Below are 20,040 nucleotides of genomic sequence, written 5' to 3'. Positions count from 1 at the left end.
GGTCCCGACCGCCCAGGAGAGGGAATTTGACAAGCAGCAACGAGACATTCATGGCTACCGATCTAGACACCTTAGAAGAGCGAAGACAATTAACAGCCCGAAGGATTGTAGGATATCAGCAAAAGGTGAAGACACATCACGATTCTCGAGTCCTACCTAGGTACTTCTAGGTAGGCAATTATGTCCTCCGCAAGCGGGAGGCCAACAACCTCAAGAGGGCAGGAAGTTGGCCCAAAGTTGGGAAGGATCGTATGTCGTCGCAGCAGTCCTTAGGCCAGGGACTTATAAGTTACAGACGACCACTGGATGACAGGTGGACCGGATCTAGAATTTAGAAAACCTAGCCTTGTTTTATCATTAAGTACGATCTCGAGTGAATGTATGCAAGTTATGATTAAATGAATTTGAAAACTCTTGTCCCAAAATTTTAAGTTCCAAACTTCTGATCAAAGATCAACACCGATCTCTGGATTGAGGTGCCCGACTATGGGCCTTAACGGATCAAGAAGATCTAACTCTTGATCAGTGTTGCAAAAATCCTGCCTAGGTGCCGATTAATCCCCGCCTAGGCGCTAGGCGCTGGTCGACTGCCTAGCGGATCACATTAAATAGTGGTCTAGGCGTCTGGCCGGCTAGGCGACCGCCTAGGCCGCCTAAGCTCCGCTAAAGCACCGCCTAGGCCGCTTAGGCGCTGACCGCCTAGGCGTCGACTAGACCGACTAGGCATCGATTAGGCCTTCTAGTCGGTCAATTAACTATTATTCTTTTTTTTTTAATGGGTTATTTCACTCAAAACAACATCGTTTTGAGCGAAATAATCCTAAATTGTACAAACTTTAGATATTTTTAGGTTAATATTTAATATTTTAGTATTAACTATTAAAGTATTATATAATTTATAATTATTAGTCTTTAAAAAATTAAAAATACTTAAACAAATTTTAAAAAAATAAAAAAAATACACGGACGCCTAGTCGCCGATTAATCCCCGGCTAGGCGTCCTAGGCGCTAGGCGCTCCCTGAGCGCCTAGGGAGCGCCTAGCGATTTTTTCAACTATGCTCTTGATCGAGAAGATCAGCGCCGATCTCCAGATCGAGGTGCCCGACCATGGGCCTTAATGGATTGAGAAGATCTAACTCCTGATCGAGAAGATCAGCATCGAGAAGATCAGCGTCGATCTCCAGATCGAGGTGTTCGGCCATGAGCCTTAACGGATTGAGAAGATCTAACTCTTGATCGAGAAGATCAGCACCGATCTCCGGATCGAGGTGCGCGACCATGGGCCTTAACGGATCGAGAATATCCAAACTCCTAATCGAGAAGATCTAGGGGTGAGCATCGGTCGGTTACGGTCAATAACCGACCGATAACCGAATAACCGAAAGCATTTTTTGAAGACTCATAACCGACCGAAACCGACCGACTATACACACATAACCGACCGAAACCGAACACGTTGGTTTCGGCCGGCTATTTCGATAACCGAAAAACCAAAATTCTGTAACATACTAACATCAATATAAATATTATAAAATTATTTAAATTCCATTCCAAACTGCCACACTGCAATGTTCAAACTCCAAACATATAATACGACACTGCAAAGTCCAAAAACCAAACATATAATACTAAGTAATAAGTATGTTTAACTAACTTAAAAAACTAAAACTTATTAATAAACTTAATAAATTGCTTACTGTGTAAACTTAATAAACTAAATAGTAAATTTAATAAACTAAACAGTAAATTGAAATTGCTTACTGTGTAATATATATAAAATATTTATTAATATATAATTATATAACATATATATATATAATTATATATATATATATATATATATATATATATATATATATATAAATGGTGTCGGTTATTCGGTGACCGCGGTTTTGAACTAGCAATAACCGAATGGCCGAATAACCGAAATTTTTTTGCCCTTATAACCGATAATCGAAATTTTCGATCGGTTCGGTTATCGGTTATTGGTTTTATCGATTTTCCGATTTTTTCGCTCACCCCTAAGAAGAACAGCGCCCACCACGGGCCTTAAACGAATCGAGAAGATCTAAAGCCGACTTCTGGATTGAATAAGTAAGATCAAACAAAAATAATTAAAGCAGGTTTACGACAAATAAGCAAAACTGAGCAAGAATAACGAAACAAAAAACAAAAATCGTTAAAACAAAGTACACTTAAGTAAATTCGAGCTCAGCACAAACCCGAGCCGAGCTCCCGAAACCAGTATCGTCAAAAGGGAAATTGGACAAATAGATAAGCCCTGATCTAAACTTTGTCCCGAGCAGCGCCCCTTTCCCCTTCGGAATCCTTCGTGTGGTCGGTGACAATTGTTTGGGCGGCAGATGTACACACCGGGTTGGGAACATCCTCGGGCAGGATCTCCAACACCATAGAATAGTCCTTATCATTTAAGGACTCGTTCAGCACAGTGTAAACTTCCTACAGCATTACATGTCGGCCGGTTGTGTGCGCCTACTTCCCTACACCCAAGTCAGGTCCTCACCGACCTCCTGATGAATGACTGCCCGGCAGAATGAATCGGCGGAGGATCGGTCCCGGTAAAAAAGCCTGCAAGGCTTGAATGGTTGGTCATCTTTCTTGCAACCTCAGCCTCCTCTTCATTCGCCGTCGCAGCCTCCTTCTCGGCCTCGACAACCCGACCTTCGAGCTCCTTGACCATATCTTTATGCTCTTTGTTCCGAGTTTCCCTCGTGGCCACCGCCTTCTTCAGGGGCTCAACTTCCTTTCTATCCAGGTTTTCAGTCACCTTAGTCCGACAGAAAAGATCGGTCGTCATATGGGAGAGCTATCAGCACAAAAAAGTCGTAAGCGGATTTAAAGGAGGGCAAGATAAGAAAATCATACGATTTCAAGAAATAATTACCCGAAGGATGTCTTAGGCGATCTGCTCGCACACTTGGTCGGTCTCCAACCCCATGATTGCTTCCCAGGAAGGAACATTTGTCCAGATCTTCCCGAGCAGAGAAACTGTCTGTTCACCCCCCTCGCGCAAGGCGTCCAGAACTAGTGTAGGGCCAGAGGGGCTCGGCCGTCTCTACCTCTTAAGGGGGGCAACTTCTTCCACCTCCGGGTCGGTGGTTTTTTCTTTTCCCCTCTTGGCATAAGCTCGGGTCACTGGTAGGTCTGATTCCGGATTCATCGCTTGAGCAGCCCCAAGAGGTAGACCGGTGGGAATCGGCTGGTCGGATGGGGCTACCGGCGGGGGATCAGTCTTGTGCCCGCCAAGGTGACTTTAGGTTAGGGTTTACGCACAGCCGTGGAGGTAGAACTGAACCCTCTCTTGAGAACCATCCCTACAAATTTCCAAAACGACAAAAAATCAGAGAAATATATAGATATGGTTACAACCCAGACCAATACTACTAAGAACACATTCCTGAGGATAACAGGGCGAGAAGGAATAGTGGATAGTCAACCTTCTGAACCCTGATTTGGTGCGGAGGTCGGAAGGACCTCTACGCTTGGAACGACGACTGTAACTAAGACACGCTCCGGTGTGTACTTTTCCTCTCGATTATGATCTGGGGGTTGAAGCTACGCCTGAGATTATGATCGGAAAATGCGATAGTCATACGACTCAGCGGAGATCTTCGCTGCAACATCCCTAAGTGCTCGAGTTTGGGTGGGGATGCGGTTTTTCCAACCCTTATTATTGTCAGGGTTATGTTTAATGGTGCAATGGTGACCTCGAGATTGGACCATAAGAAACCCCCCTCCTAGCTTGAGAGAAATGGGGCGGACGGCAAAAAGAAAATTAAAAAGTTCTACATCGCATGGGAAATCGTGCTGACCACAGATTTGGGGAAAACAAGCAATAATCCGATGGGCATTTGGCACAATATGCCCGGGCAAAACCTTATAATGCTAAAGAAAGGAAAGAAGGATGGAGAAAAGGGAAACGAGAGCGGGGCTTTTACGGAATCAAGGTGGAGCCCAAGCCAATCGTCCTTGGTAAGATAGATGATATTACCTAGAGATTGGTGGGTCCTAAAATCCACCCAACCGGTGAGAAGGGAAAAGATCTCATAAATCTCGGCTCGGGTGAATAGGCAGTTGTGTTGCTGAATGCCTTCGCTATTTAAAAATAAAAGCTTCCCGTCCCGGTTTGGGGACGGCGAAAAGGTCGAAGGGGCGTTCGAAGAAAGGGGGAGCCTTGGGGTAGGCAGAATGTTTTCAAGGGCTGGGAGAGTCGACATCAGCTCGTCTTGGGAGGTAGGAGAAAGTGCTTGGTACTTCGCGGTAAGGGCAGCAATAACCACCCGAGGAGATTTCTCTTGGCCAGAGGCCTCGGCTTCTTCAGCGATCGCGAGCGCGAGGGCATGACTCTCTGCCTCCAAATGGTCGGCTCGAGCAGACCCTCCAACGCCTGCTGAAGACGTTTTGGCCTCTTGATCTCCTGTATCGTTTGACAAAGCCGCCAATGAGCCGACCTCGACTTCATCAGCACACTCCCGGTCGGAGACATTCTGGCTATCAGAATCAGAAATCTTGGCTCCCTAGAGGGTAAGGGAGGTCGATTTATTGCATATAACCCAGACATGGCCCAGGCCCAAGGCGCGGACTTGCTAAAGGAAAGTGTTAGGAAAATGTGCAAGAAAAGAAGATGGCCACTTACTTGTGAAATCAGCGAGGGAAGCATGAAAACTGCAACTGAGAAAAGTTGGCAATGAAATGTGCTTGGGAGGCTCCGACCTTGAACGAACAGTTCGCGTGGCGAAGAACTGATCCGGAGGGCCTATTTATAGGGGAGAGGCATTGAGAAGTCATATCGACGCAATATGAGTCAACGGCCCAAATCCCTAGGACCTCTGTCATCAACGCGGACGCCTTTCGGCCTGGTAGGCTGCGAGTCCACGATACTTAGCGAAACAAAAAATACACCCAATCAAGCAATAGGGCAAGTAGCCCTAGGCTTTTCTTTTCAAGAGCTAATCAGGTCCTGGGTTAGGGGGCAACTTGATGGGGAATAACCCTTAGAACAATACCCCGTATTTTACGGTCAGTAACTGATGCACGTATTACCCTAAACTTGCCCCGACCTAACCCTACCCGACCATCTTGATCCCGACCTCTTCTACCCTACCTACAACTTATCTGCTAAGAACTTGTCACATGGTAAATCCCCGACCTGGGTAGGTTGGTTCATCGCAAGACGAGTAGATATGTGAGCAGAAGTCATCGTGCCCCATGTGGACGGCCCTAAATCACCTAATAGTTGCTTAGTGCATGCCCACTATGTGCTGCACATGCCGGAAGCCCGAGATTTGTCCCCTAGCGCCCACTATAAATACAACATTAAATGCAAAGGAGATGGGACTTTTGGCAGATCCGGAGAGTGAAGAGCCAAGGAGAGAGAGAGAGAGAGCCCCGAGCTCGACGAGATAGATTGGGCCCAGTATTCTTCCCTCTTTATGGTCGGTTAGACCCTAGTTTGTATAAAGTTGATTTCAATCCGTATACACATTTCTCGTGCTATTTACTGTATCAAATATATACAGTATGTAGACTTACTTGTGTTGGATCTCGGCGTTGCACTATGCTTACTTCCTAGTTGGTCTGGTCACCCATCCTGTAACTGTTGTAAGTCAAGCACGCTTAACCACAGAATTCTTTAGCTATCTGGTTCCCATATCCTACTTAATTTATGGCAGAATCCCGGAATTTGAGGGCGTGTACACAACTTAATAACTAAAGGCACATTAGTAAATTAAGAGCCCAATAACTAATCCCGAAAATACTTGCACAATCTACAATAATGAGTTGCACAACACAAAACAACAAGTTGCAAATCACACGATATAACCGGTTGCACAACCAACACAGGCGAGCACACAGGCTCCCTAGCGAGTTCAATAGACCCGTTGAGTAATATTGTTGGACCAACGAGTTTATTGAACCCATTGATATGTCTTACGATCCTTCAACTAGCTGGCGGAAAAATAAATAAAATTGAAATACGTTGCAAAACCCACACCACGGGTTGCACAATCCACAATAACGGCTTACACACCACACCACAACGGCTTGCACTGGCTCCCTATGTGGTTTAATAAACCCGTTGAGTAGTCTCGTTGGAACCATGGGTCTATTAAACCCGTTGATATGTCTCGTGATCTTTGAATCAATAGGACAGAGAACAAATGAAACTGAAATACATTGCATAACCCACACACACAGGTTACACAAACCACAACAACATATTATATTGCGCAACTCATCACAACATTTGGTTGCATAACCAACACAACCGAATGCACAACTATATTACCCAAAATGCATATATATACACTAACAACAAAATATAGGCACTATTATACTAAAAAAAAAAAAAGAGCAAAAGAAATAAAAAAATACTTATAAATTTTCATGAACGAATACTAGATCGTTGATGAAGAAATTGAATCTCCAATTCACAATAGTGATGATCTAAGAAAATAGGAAACAAAATCATAAAACTCTGAAAAAGAAAACAAAAAACAAAAACAAAAAGATACTACTACCCCCACTTGAAAACAAAGATCAATTCGGTGTGATCTTATGAAATCAAATCTAGGTCTAGAATTCTCACATGGGGACTAGTTCTAATTTTATCATATATATATATATATATATATATATATATATATCTGTATGTATGTATGTATGTATGTATGTATGTATATTTATATTTATGCCATTGTTCAAGTGTGACCACTCCTTCCATGAGTCATATCTAGAAACATAATAAATCTCAATCAAAGTTATATTCCTAATTTATGTCCATGTTTAGTGCTAACCATTTTGTACATTGTGTTTTTAGAGTTGTATTATACAATTTTTTTAGAAAAAAAATACATTTAGTATTATAATTTCCATTATCTTTTCCATTAACTTTACCATGCACATGCATCCACCATATCTTTTCTTATATTATTTAATGATAATAATATTTTTAGACATTATATATCCTTCTATATATTAAAGCAATAAGATTTTGGCCAATCAAATGGCTTCATTTTTCCGCTCATTTGAAGCTGCGTCGTTTGTTAGCGTAAAGGATTTGTTAACATAGAAGGCCAATGAAATTGCTTTATTTTCCCACTCACTTAAACCTACGTCGTTTGGAACAATCAGCCTTCTTTCTTTCTTTTTTTTTTTTGTTAGGAACGGATTACTTAATTAATGAATTACTATTCAAGTTGTAATTAAATACTACATTCATTAGTAACCATCTTTTCGGCTTCCCAAGTTATGGGAAGTTGTTATAAATAAACTACAACTATTATATAGCAAGGCAATCCATCATACTCAAACATATTAAATCACCTATTACATAAATTACATATTACATACATTACATAAACCCTAATCATAACATTAGGATTTAAAAATTCAAACTGCAAGCATGCGTATTAATCAGTAAGGTGTTTCATTATCCGATGCCTTGAATGGTTGCATCTTATGGTAAGTGTTCAGACTCCCAAAACCTACTATAAAATGGAACACCTTCCTCCAACCTTTGCTAGGTATCCCTTCAGTTTTCCTGTTTGCATACCTTGCAAAAAAATGACAATGTCGTATATTTTAGCAAAACGCATTTACCCTCAATCCTATAGAAAAGCAATTCGTTTGAGATTGATTCGTACCTACATTGTACCTGAAGGTAGGAACAAATCTGCTATCAAGAGTCAAGAATGTCTTTTCCATAACATTGAGGTAATTTTCATTCCATACTTCCTGCCAATTAAACTGCTAATAGTTAGTAAACTTATAGTTTTTTTTTTTTTGTATTTTTGTAGGGAATCTATGTTAATGCAAGTATTCACGCTGATTTTATTGACCAATTCTCAAATCTGCTAAAAGAAGGTAAGGTTTATGCTATAAAAAACTTCGTGGCCGTATCTTACTACTACCAATATAAAACTACACAACATAAATACATGCTGAAGTTTAATCATTACACAATATTGAGAGACATAGGAGAAAGGGTTTTCCAAGCCTTTTATTTCGTAATAATCCTATTGAAGACTTAATAGCTGGAAAAGTTGAAGAGAAGCAGTTGATTGGTAAGTTGTCTTACTTTTCTTTTTTTTTTTTTTTTCATATACATGAAACTTATCAAAATATATGTCATTCTAGATGTTATTGGTAGAGTAGTTGAATTATATTCTCCGAAGGATAAGGTTATTGCTGGTTTCCCCACACAGTTGGTTGATTTTTTGATTGAAGACTCCAAGTAAGTTTCTAAATTGTCAGACAGCCTAGATGATTTCATGGTTTTTTTTTATTCCATGTTTTACACTGTTTTACTACACTGTATCTGTTTACTTAGGGGAAATTGTATAAAATGTACATTATGAGATGAACACGTACCTTCTGTTATGCCATTTTTTAATAACCATGTGGATGACCCTTTGATCATTTTGCTCCAACTCTGTCGTGCCAAGGTGGTTGACAGTAAGTTCACTTCACTGCCATCATAAATGAAAATATCATAGAGATTAGTGTCACTGTTTATGTTTACTGATTATTCTGTATTTTTTTTAAGGTGAGGTCAGGATTTCAAGCTCATACACTACTACCAAAGTGTTATTCAATTTGGATTGCCAAGAATTTACAGATTTAAAAAATAGGTAAGATCATACCCCTAAAATCAGTTTTTAGTTTTATTATATCTAAAGTTGTGTCCTTATAATTATTTCTAAATAATTAATTAATTCAACAGTTTGAAGGGTAATTGTAGCCCCCTCAAAAGTATTTCAGTTGTGTCCTATGGTCACAGTGCCAATAATTCCCAAACTCCTATGGGTGTAAGCACAATCAGAGATTTGTATGACATAGCTGAGGTATGGATTTATTAATTATTAAGTAATAAGTAATTACTAAGTAATTGATTAAGCATTTTGTTACACCTAACTTAATAGTTATGTAATTAAACTTTGCAGGAAGGTTATTTTTTTTGTCCCAGGGACAATTGTTTCAATTGAGACTGGAAAGAAATAGTTCTATAACTCTTGCAAATCACCAAGCTGCTTTAAATCCCTTATCTTAACAGAAGGTTACTTATATTGTGAAACATGCAAAATTAGTTGGCAGGAAGGCAATCTGAGATACAGAGTTGTTGTTAGGGTTCCAGACAAAACCAGTGATGCACCTTTCTTATTGTGGGACAAAGACTGTTCTGAACGTTTAGGCATTACTGCCTATGACTTGAAAACCAAGTATTCCATGGTAATTTTTTATATTAAAATCACTAAAAACAAATTCATACTACCTGTTTATATTATACTAACTATTTTTTTTTTCACAGTGTAAGATGCATGTTCCAACTGAGTTTGATTAGCTGCGGAACAAATCTATGGTCTTTAAACTCAATCTCAAGCATGATCATATTAGGAACCCAGCAAGCCCATCCCAGTCTTAAATGTTATGCATGATGAGGAATTGGAAGCTCAGTACTGTCCATCCATGGTGGATGATCATGATTATCTAAGATGATTGAAGAAGAAGGAGATGACCTAGAATCTAATGTAAACTACTCTATTTTAACTTAATTAGATTACAATTTTGATTGTTAGTTTAACTTCTTTTTTTTTTCGTGTAAAGGAGAGTGAATCAAGTGATGAGGCTATATGTCCTTCAATGCAACATGACTTAAAGCTAAAAGGTGTGGATAAACCTCAAGATGAAGTTGGCACATGTGCTATTAAGAGATGCCTACTTGACCAATTCTCATCAAGTCAAAATTTGAAGAATTCTAAACCAATTATGATCAAGCAGGAAAAAAATTAATGGGACATGCACAACTATTGGATTCTGTCTTACTCATTTTGTGATTGTAAACTGTTTATGAACAACCTTTGTTTTGTGTGGATGATATGCACTGGAATAGTGCATTGCTTGGTTAAAGACATCATGCAGTATAACTGCTTTTTTGTGAGAGTTCAACTCTCATTTATTAATGACATTTGGTTTCATTAGCAGTTGACTAACGTACTTGAAAATGCAGGTGGCTATGTATTGCTAAATATTTTTATTACTTTCTTTTTTTTTCTTTATTTTGAATGCAGGTGCTTACTGATGCAGAGTTACAGTTCCAGGCAGAAGAACATGTAGCTTTTTTTTTTAAACTTAGTTTTTTGAACTTTCATTCTGAGTAGTATAATACTCAATGAAATACTTCTATTAGCAGTTAATAGTACTTTTTTATGTGTAAACAGATATTATGTACATTATATTATTTCCTTAAATAAAAACTTTTATTTATCAGTTAATGGCATCTATCATTTTAAACAGATACACTCAATGTAACTAATGAAAAAGTACAAGCTAAGGTTCATCTGTAACTTGCCATTAATAGATGAATCATATTTTACTCTTCATGCTGGGTCCTTCCAGTTAGGGCTGTTAACGAACCGAACATAAACGAACGGAGGGTGTTCGTGTTCGTTTGTTAAGGATTTTGGAGTGTTCGTGTTCATGTTCGTTTGTTAAGGTTTTTGAAAATCCTGTTCGTATTCGTTTGTTAAGCGTTCGTTAGTGTTTGTTAACATTCGCGAACACGTTCACGAACGTGTTCGTTAACGTTAACGAACAAATTCATGAACGTGTTCGCGAACGTTAACGAACACGTTCGTGAACGTGTTCGTTAACGTTAACAAACACGTTCACAAATATATTCATTTACGTTCATGAACACATTCGTGAACACTTAATAACCAAACACCTACAGATGTTCATGAACACAATTTGTTCGTGAACAAGAAATAATCTACGTTCATGAACAATAATCAAACAAGCAAACAACACAACTACAAAACTAATACAAACAAACCTAATATAATTTGTTTGTGAACATGTTCGCGAACATTATTAAACGAACACTTAACGAACTTGTTCGCGAACACTACTAAACGAACACAAATGAGCTTGTTCACGAACACTACTAAACAAACACAAACGAGCTTGTTCGCGAACACTTAGCAAACGAGCTTACCATTGTTCAAACTCTGTTCGTTTATTAACCGAGCTCTAAATTTTGTTGGTTAATGTTCGTTTACCTTAATAAACGAACATAAACGAATGTTTACCGAGCTCAAACACGAGTAGTTTGTCGAAAGCTCTGTTCGCTAACACCCCTACTTCCAGTGCTCTCCATTCTCAATGACCATTTCTATCTTAATCAATATTATGCCAAAAGAAAAAAAAACGATTAAATTTCTTAATTATGCAAGTAACACCCTACTCTTTAAATTCTATAAAAACCCTACACTTTAAATTCTTCACTGCTATGACCTCAACTTCAGTTGGGCTGAAATTCTTGCCCAAAACATCAAAGTTTTTATTATTTGGTATGATTAATTAGTTAATAAAATTTGTAATTATTATATAGTTTTTTCACTTTGTTATTTTATTTGTGAACTATAAAAGTACACTTAGACTTTTTCACAACATTGATTCTGGCAATAAAGTAAATTCTTGCTAATGATCACTTTTCCTCGCAATCAATACGCACTTAGACCACAAAACTGTTTGCTTTCTTAAAATTCAATGAAAATTACACTTCTCAATATTTAAAATCCCAAACATGTAATCATTTTATTGAAACACATGCTTTAAAACACACTTCATGAACTTCTTCTACACCAGTTTTATTATTTTACAAAAACAATCAACCAACACAAGTACTTGGCCAGATTAAAGCAGATAATTACATGATGAAATTAACAGAGTCATGTGTTATAGGCAATAAACGTAGAGGAACAACCAACAACAAAGGTATTTAGCCTCTACTCAGGTTATGTACTATCTATTTTTATTATACAGTTTATTCAACTAAACTACATGATTAAGAACTCATCTTTCTTTGTACTTTTGAGCTGGTAGCTTTAGCTATAATTCTCTGCTGGTAGCTTCATCTGTTAGGAACATAACATAAGAAAGACAGTTCAAATTTATACATAAAAATAGGTTAACCAATTAAAGCAGTACATAATCACAGTAGACTATACTCACCTTTTAGCTATGGTAATAGATCACTGACAGATACCTTCGAGCAGGATAATTTACTGTACATGCAACCGATTACAACTTCAAATAACCCTAAATAGAACTTCAACGATTTGAGGAACATATTACTACACAGATCCGTAAAAAATTCTATCAAGATCCAAATTTCTCAAAAATTTACTTAGTTTATCTGGAATCAGTAGCGAGAATCAAAGAACAACGAACTAAAATTATCGAAATGTTCAAAAAGATGATAGCCATTAGAGAACAAATTTAGAATGAGAGTTGAAACTCAATGCTATAGAGTTAGGAATACTTATCTGGGTTGAGTTTAAGGTGCTCGCGTTTGACTATAGCCATTAGAGAACAAGAACGTCGAGGAGAAGATTGCAGATAGCGATTTCTAGAGAAAGAGACGAGAGATGATGAAATGGGGGAAATGCGCTGGCATTGTGAACCGATCTCCATTTCCTTTTACTTCTATATATATGTGTGTGTGTGTGTGTGTGTGTGTGTGTGTGTGTATGTGTGTGTGTATATATATATATATGTGTGTGTGTATATACACACACACACACACATATATATATATATACACACACACATACACACACACACACACACACATATATATATATATACATATATATATACATATACATATATACATATACACATACATATATATATATGTATGTATGCATGTATATATACATACATACATACATATATATATATATGTATGTGTATATGTATATATGTATATATGTGTGTGTGTATATGTATATATGTGTGTATGTGTATATGTATATATGTGTGTATGTATATGTATTTATGTATGTATGTATATGTATTTATGTACATATATATATATATATACATACATATATATATATATATATTAGTTTCTTATTTTAATATTACATTATTAATAATGTAATATTTAAATTAACTTGAAATTATATGATTGAATTACTATGTTATCTTACATTACTATTCATTAATTATTTAATAAAGATATATATAGAGAGATTAATATTATTCATCTATTTAGGTGTAACATAATATTATGAATTGGGTTTTTTTAATTGATTTTTTGTTTAATATAGGAGCACAAAGTTGAATTTTTTATTTCATTTATTAAAATTATTAAATATATATAGTCTTTTAAAATTATATGATACTCTTGGTTTTTATATTTGTTTTTTCTTTATATATATATATATATATATATATATATGATTTTAGTCACTTGTGCAATTTATATATTTTCTTTTTACATTAGTAATAGAGATTAAAATTATTAATCTATTTATTTATTTTCTCATAATGTAATGATTTGGGTTTTAGGAATTCTCAAATTTTTTGAATTTTTGTACCCTGAATTGAGTTTATTTTATTTCATTTATTAAATATATGTATATTTATATGATTTTAATCAATTTTGTTTTTCCTTTTGATCACATTATGACTTAGAAAATGAAGATCCATGACCATCTCTTTTTGTTGCTTCAACTTCATGTGACATTAGTTTGACTAAGAACACTCCGGAAGTGATGTTGACCAACCAAGTATTGTCGGTCAATACACCCAAAAGTCAACTAACATATGGTGAGTCTATATTTTCTTTTTCTTCCTATAGGTTGCATTACCCATTAGTCTATGTAACAATTTTATTTGAAGTTAGTTTATCTACAATTTGTATCATTTTCCAAACAAATAATCACCTGACCAAAATAACAAAGTCATGTGTTATAGGCAATAAACGAAAAGCAACAAGCAACAACAAAGGTATTTCTCCCGTAAGCTCACACAAATATTACATTGTCTTTACTTATGTATTTAAATTAGTTTTAAATTAAATTATGATGTCTTTACTTATTTAAGAGAAATGATTTATTTATATATCTTCTTTTTACATTAGTAATAGAGATTAAAATTATTAATCTATTTATTTATTTTCTCATAATGTTATGAATTGGGTTTTAGGATTTCTCATTTTTTTTTTTGAATTTTAGTACCCTGAATTGAGTTTATTTTATTTCATTTATTAAATATATGTATATTTATATGATTTTAATCAACTTTATTTTTCTTTTGATCACGTTATGACTTAGAAAATGAAGAGCCACGACCATCTTTTTTTGTTGCTTCAACTTCATGTGACATTAGTTTGACTAAGAACACTCCGGACATGATTTTGACCCACAAAGTATTGTCGGTCAACACAACCAAAAGTCAACTAACACATGGTAAGTCTATATATTCTACGTTGTAAATATAATTTGCATTACCCTTTAATGTATTTTCTTTAATATTACATTATCTTTACTTATGTATTTAATAGCGTTTTTTTAAATTATAGTATGCTATATTACATTATTGAAAATAAATTATTGATTTATATATTTTCCTTTTACATTACTAATATCTATTAGAAGGATTAATCTATTTATTATCTCATAATCTTATGACTTGTGCCTTATTAATATTTTTTTTAAATATAGTAGCACAATTTGAGTTTATTTTATTTCATTTATTCAAGATATGTATATATATTTATACGTTTGTACTAACTTTTTGAATTCTTTAAATTCTTTCTCTTGATAGTAATTTATTGTGTTATTGGATACTAAATCCATTCCTATGTATATGGATCCAACATTTGAAGAAGCATCATCCTCAATGACCTGTTGTTTGATGGATGATTTTGACGATGCGGTTTTAAATGAAGAAACAATTGCATCTTTAAACAATGTTATGTTTGTTAAATGTTTTTAAACTTACTTGTCATTTTTCTAATTATTGAAACTTATTTAGGTGAATACTTCGATTTTTCTAATCCCACATATTTATGTCCTCATTATGGAGCGTTATTTTGGTTGGACGAACGAGTAAACAAATCAGTTGGTACTAAGAACCCCAAGTTTTCACTTTGTTGTACTCATGGGAAAATTCAATTGCCAAAGCCCGCAACTCCACCATCTCAGATTTATGGTTTGTTTTTCAATCAAGATGATCAAAGCACACATTTTCTAGATAATATTAGGTCTTATACTAATATGTTTTGCTTTACATCAATGGGAGAAAAAATTGACAGATCCATTAATGTTGGTACAAGCCCACCTGTATTTAAGTTGCATGGCCAAAAAATTTCATTTAATTGGAAGCTTGCTGCCACAACAAGGTCAAAGGCCGAAGTTTGCCCAATTGTATATTTATGACACTCATAATGAAGTGAACAATAGGATGAATGCAGTCGGGTAATTTAAACATCTTATTTTACCCATTAAATTGAAAGTATTCTTATGTCAAAATGTTAAAATATATTTAACTTTGTTTCTCTTCAATATTGTTTTTGTAGGGACAATGACAGTAGCAAAAGATTGCATTTTGATATTGTTCAAAATATTAAATGATTTAGATCAAAATAATGCTTTGGTGAAGACGTTTCGCAATGCAAGAGCACATATTGAAAATAATCCAACAGCCGAGATCAAAATCAAATTGATAGGGAAGAGATCAAAAGATGCTCGGACATATAACTTGCCCCAAGTTGAAGAAGTTGTCGCTTTGATTGTTGGTGATATAGATCCAAACATGGGACATCGTGACATATTGGTAGAAACAAATTCTGGCAATCTTCAAAGAAGTAATGAATTGAATCCGTCATATCTACCACTACAATACCCACTACTATATCCATATGGTGAAGACGGCTATAGAGAAGACATTCCGTTTGCGGACATTCTTGGTAGGGCATCCACTGCAAGAGACCGTGTAACTCCGCGTGAATATTTCTCTTTCCGTTTGCAAGATAGGTTGGATCAGACATCAACATTATTGTATGCAAGAAGGTTGTTACAACAATATATTGTTGATGCTTATACTATGATAGAGTTTAGGCGTTTACTCTACATTAGGACACACCAAAAAACTTTGAGGTGTGAATCTTATAAGTGTCTGACTGATGCTCTGACAAATGGAGAAGTAGATCCTACTACTCAAGGAAAGAGGATAATATTGCCATCGATGCAATGGCCATTGCATCTGGAGGTGCTAGATATATGATTCAAAACTACCAAGATGCAATGGCCATTTGCAAAGCTATGGGTTATCCGAGCCTCTTTATTACTTTTACATGTAACCCGAAGTGGCCTGAGATAGAAATGTTTCTTAAAGCACGTAGTCTAAAGGTTGAAGATAGGTCAGATATTACATGCCGCCTTTTCAAAATGAAGCTAAACGCTCTTATTTCAGAGATTCGGAAAAACAACATTTTCGGAGTCGTTTTGGCTGGTAAATGCTCTCAAATTTAAATTTTACTTAATTAGATTATCATTTTGTTTGAAACCTAACTCATTTTTTTTAGTGATATATACTATTGAATTTCAAAAAAGAGGGTTACCCCATGCGCACATTTTGTTATTCTTGGCAAAGAATGATAGGCATGTGGATATCTGCTGAGATTCCAAATGAGATATGTGATCCAGAGTACTACAAAGTCGTGGAAGAATTCATGATGCATGGTCCTTGTGGTTCATCTAGGAAGAATTCACCTTGCATGGTAAACGGCCGACGTTCTAAATTCTTTCCAAAGAAATTTGTGCCGAATTCAATGTTGGATCGCGATGGTTATCCAATTTATCATAGGCGTGATAATGACCGTACGATAAAGAAGAATGGCATAGATCTGGACAGTAGATATGTTATCGCTCACAACAGGTACTTATTGTTGAAGTATAGAGCTCATATTAATGTTGAATGGTGTAATTAGTCAAGATCAATCAAGTACTTATTCAAGTACGTCAACAAGGGAAATGATCGAGTAACTGCTGAGTTCTACAATATCACCATTGACGAATCCACTAGAAAGGTTGTAGATGAAATCAAGATGTACTACGATTGTAGGTATATCTCACCATGCGCAGCTGCTTGGAGGATAATTGCTTTTGACATACAATTTAGGAATCCTTCAGTGGAACACTTGAGTTTCCATCTACCTAATGAGCAATCCATTATATTTGATGATGGTGATAATGTTGACAATGTTGTTAATCGTCCCACAGTGTCCCAAAGTATGTTTACCGCATGGTTTGCAGCTAATATGAAGTATGAGGATGCCAGGCAGTTAACTTATTCAGAAATGCCTAGGAAATTTGTTTGGAAGAAAGACTTTAGAATGGCATCCTGGGTAAAGAAATTTTGCAATTGGAAGGATTTTCTATGTTCCACCAAATTGTGGTGAACTATTTTATTTGAGGTGTTTACTAAACTTGGTTAGGGGCCCCAAAAGTTTTGAAGAAATCAAATTGGTTGATGGAATACAATATACGTCATTTATAGATGCCTGTTACGCTAGAGGATTGATTGAGGACGACAAAGAATACGTGGACGCAATTTTGGAGGCATCACTACGGGCAACTGGTTATTCTGTAAGGAAACTTTTTATGACGCTATTGACCTCAAATTCAATGTCAAAGCCAGAAATTGTGTGGGACGTTGTTTTGATACATCTAGCAGAAGATGCGGAATATATCAAGCTAGGAAAATGTTAGGATTCCCAGGTACATATATATTACTTTTCTGCATTACAAAAAATGTTCAAGGTAATTCCTAATTTCATTAGTTTTGATATTTTCCACAGATGTAGTTCTTACAGATACACAAAAGAAGAACTATGCTCTCCTAGAGATTGAAAAATTATTGAGTTCTTGCAATAAGTCATTACAAGATTATCCACCAATGCTTATACCAGATGGACTAAGTAACTGTTTGTTGGGGAATCGTCTATTGTATGAAGAACTAGCATATGATCAGCAAGCATTAAAAGAAGAACATGAATTTTTGTTGGGAAAGCTAACTGAGGAGCAGTTAGTTATTTACAGTAAAGTTATGTTTGATGTTGATAACAATAAAGGAGGGCTATTTTTTGTCTATGGATACAGTGGTACCGGGAAAACATTTTTATTGAAGAAAATGCTTGCTGCTTTAAGGTCAAGGGGAGAAATTGTTTTAAATGTTGCATCCAGTGGTATAGCTTCGTTATTGCTACCAGGTGGTAGGACTGCCCACTCAAGATTTGCAATACCGATTTCTATAAACGAATACTCAACATGCAACATCAAGCAAGGTAGTCCATTAGCTGAACTCATTGTTAAAGCAAAGCTAATCATTTGGGATGAAACCCTATGATGCACAAACATTGTTTTGAAGTATTGGATAAAACAATGAGAGACGTACTGAGATTCTCTAATAGTTCAAGCTCAACAAAGACTTTTGGTGGTAAAACTGTTGTATTAGGGGGTGATTTCAGATAGATTCTTCCAGTTATTTCCAAAGGAACAAGACAAGACATTGTCAAAGCAAGTATCAATTCTTCATATTTGTGGAATAATTGTGAAGTTTTGCATCTAACAAAAAATCTCAGATTGCGTAGTATTATAGGTGAAGAAGAAATTGAGAAATTAGATACTTTTGCCAAGTGGATTGTGGACTTAGGTGATGGCAAACTTGGTGGTAACAGTGAAGATGATTGCAATATACGTATTCCTTCACAGTTTGTATTGCAAACCAAAGGAGATCCTATCAAAGAGATTGTTGAGCAAACATTTCCTTCATACGGCACTGGTGACATAGATCCTGAACAATTAAAGAGTCGAGCAATTTTGGCACCAACATTAGATGTTGTGGATACATGAACAATATCAATCAAGCTTCATCGAAGACTTATTTAAGTTGTGATTCTGTTTACAAGGCTGATACAAATGATAACATGTTAGCGAAAGTACACACTACTGAATTTTTAAACAGTCTGAGGGGTTCTGGTGTACCAAACCATTACTTATCATTAAAGGTTGGATCTCCAATAATGCTGTTGAGGAATATCGACCATTCTATTGGTCTTTGTAATGGAACACGATTGATTGTTACCAAATTAGGGAACCATGTGATTGGAGCCAAGATATTATGCGGAACACATTATGGGACAAATGTCTTGATACCGCGGCTAGTATTGACTCCTTTAGATCCAATACTTCCTTTTAAATTTCAAAGGAAGCAGTTTCCTGTTATGTTGTCCTATGCAATGACAATAAACAAAAGCCAAGGACAAACTTTGTCACAAGTGGGTTATTATTAAAGAAACCCATGTTTAACCATGGATAGTTATATGTTGCGGTTTCCCGAGTGAGTAATCCGGATGGCCTCAAAATCTTAATTTCTGACGAATCCAAGGGCTTAGTCAACTGTACTCAAAATATGGTGTATAAAGAAATTTTCAATAATTTGTAATTGTATTTTTCATTGAATATTAAAAGAATGTATTATTAATGTTATTTTTTCTTCTATTAGTTAAATATGTTTAAACTCACCTTCTACTAATGGTCGTGCATCGCACGGGTGCAATACTAGGTGGATTAATATAATAACTAATTTTTTAATTTATATTTTAATTAGTAAGAATTTGTTAGTTATTTTTTAAAGGGAAAATTGCATCTTTGGTCCTTGAGTTATGACCGTATCCGATGGTATTCGAGTTTAGTCCATCAGTTATTTGCGAAGTGGCGAGTTTAGTCCCTGACCGTTAAATTTGACGAAAAAATTTAAAAAATATTTAAAATTTGAGGGGTAAAATAGAAAATTCACATTTTATTCTCCTTCTTAAGTGTGACGAAAATTTGACGAAAAAGTGTGAATTTTCTATTTTACCCCTCAAATTTTAAATATTTTTTATTTTTTCCGTCAAATTTAACGGTCATGAACTAAACTCGCCACTTCGCAAATAACCGAGGGACTAAACTCGGATAGGCTCATAACTCAGGGACTGAGTCGCTACCCCTATAACTCAGGGACTAAAGATGTCATTTTCTCTTTTTTAAAATATAAATATTGAGTATATATTTTTGCGAATCGCGCATAGAAAAGACTCGTGTATATATATATATATATATATATATATATATATATATATATATATATATATATATATATATATATATATATATATA

Source organism: Ipomoea triloba, chromosome 5 (assembly GCF_003576645.1).
Source record: "Ipomoea triloba cultivar NCNSP0323 chromosome 5, ASM357664v1".
Lineage (NCBI taxonomy): Eukaryota > Viridiplantae > Streptophyta > Magnoliopsida > Solanales > Convolvulaceae > Ipomoea > Ipomoea triloba.
Note: the sequence above shows the minus strand (reverse complement) of the source record.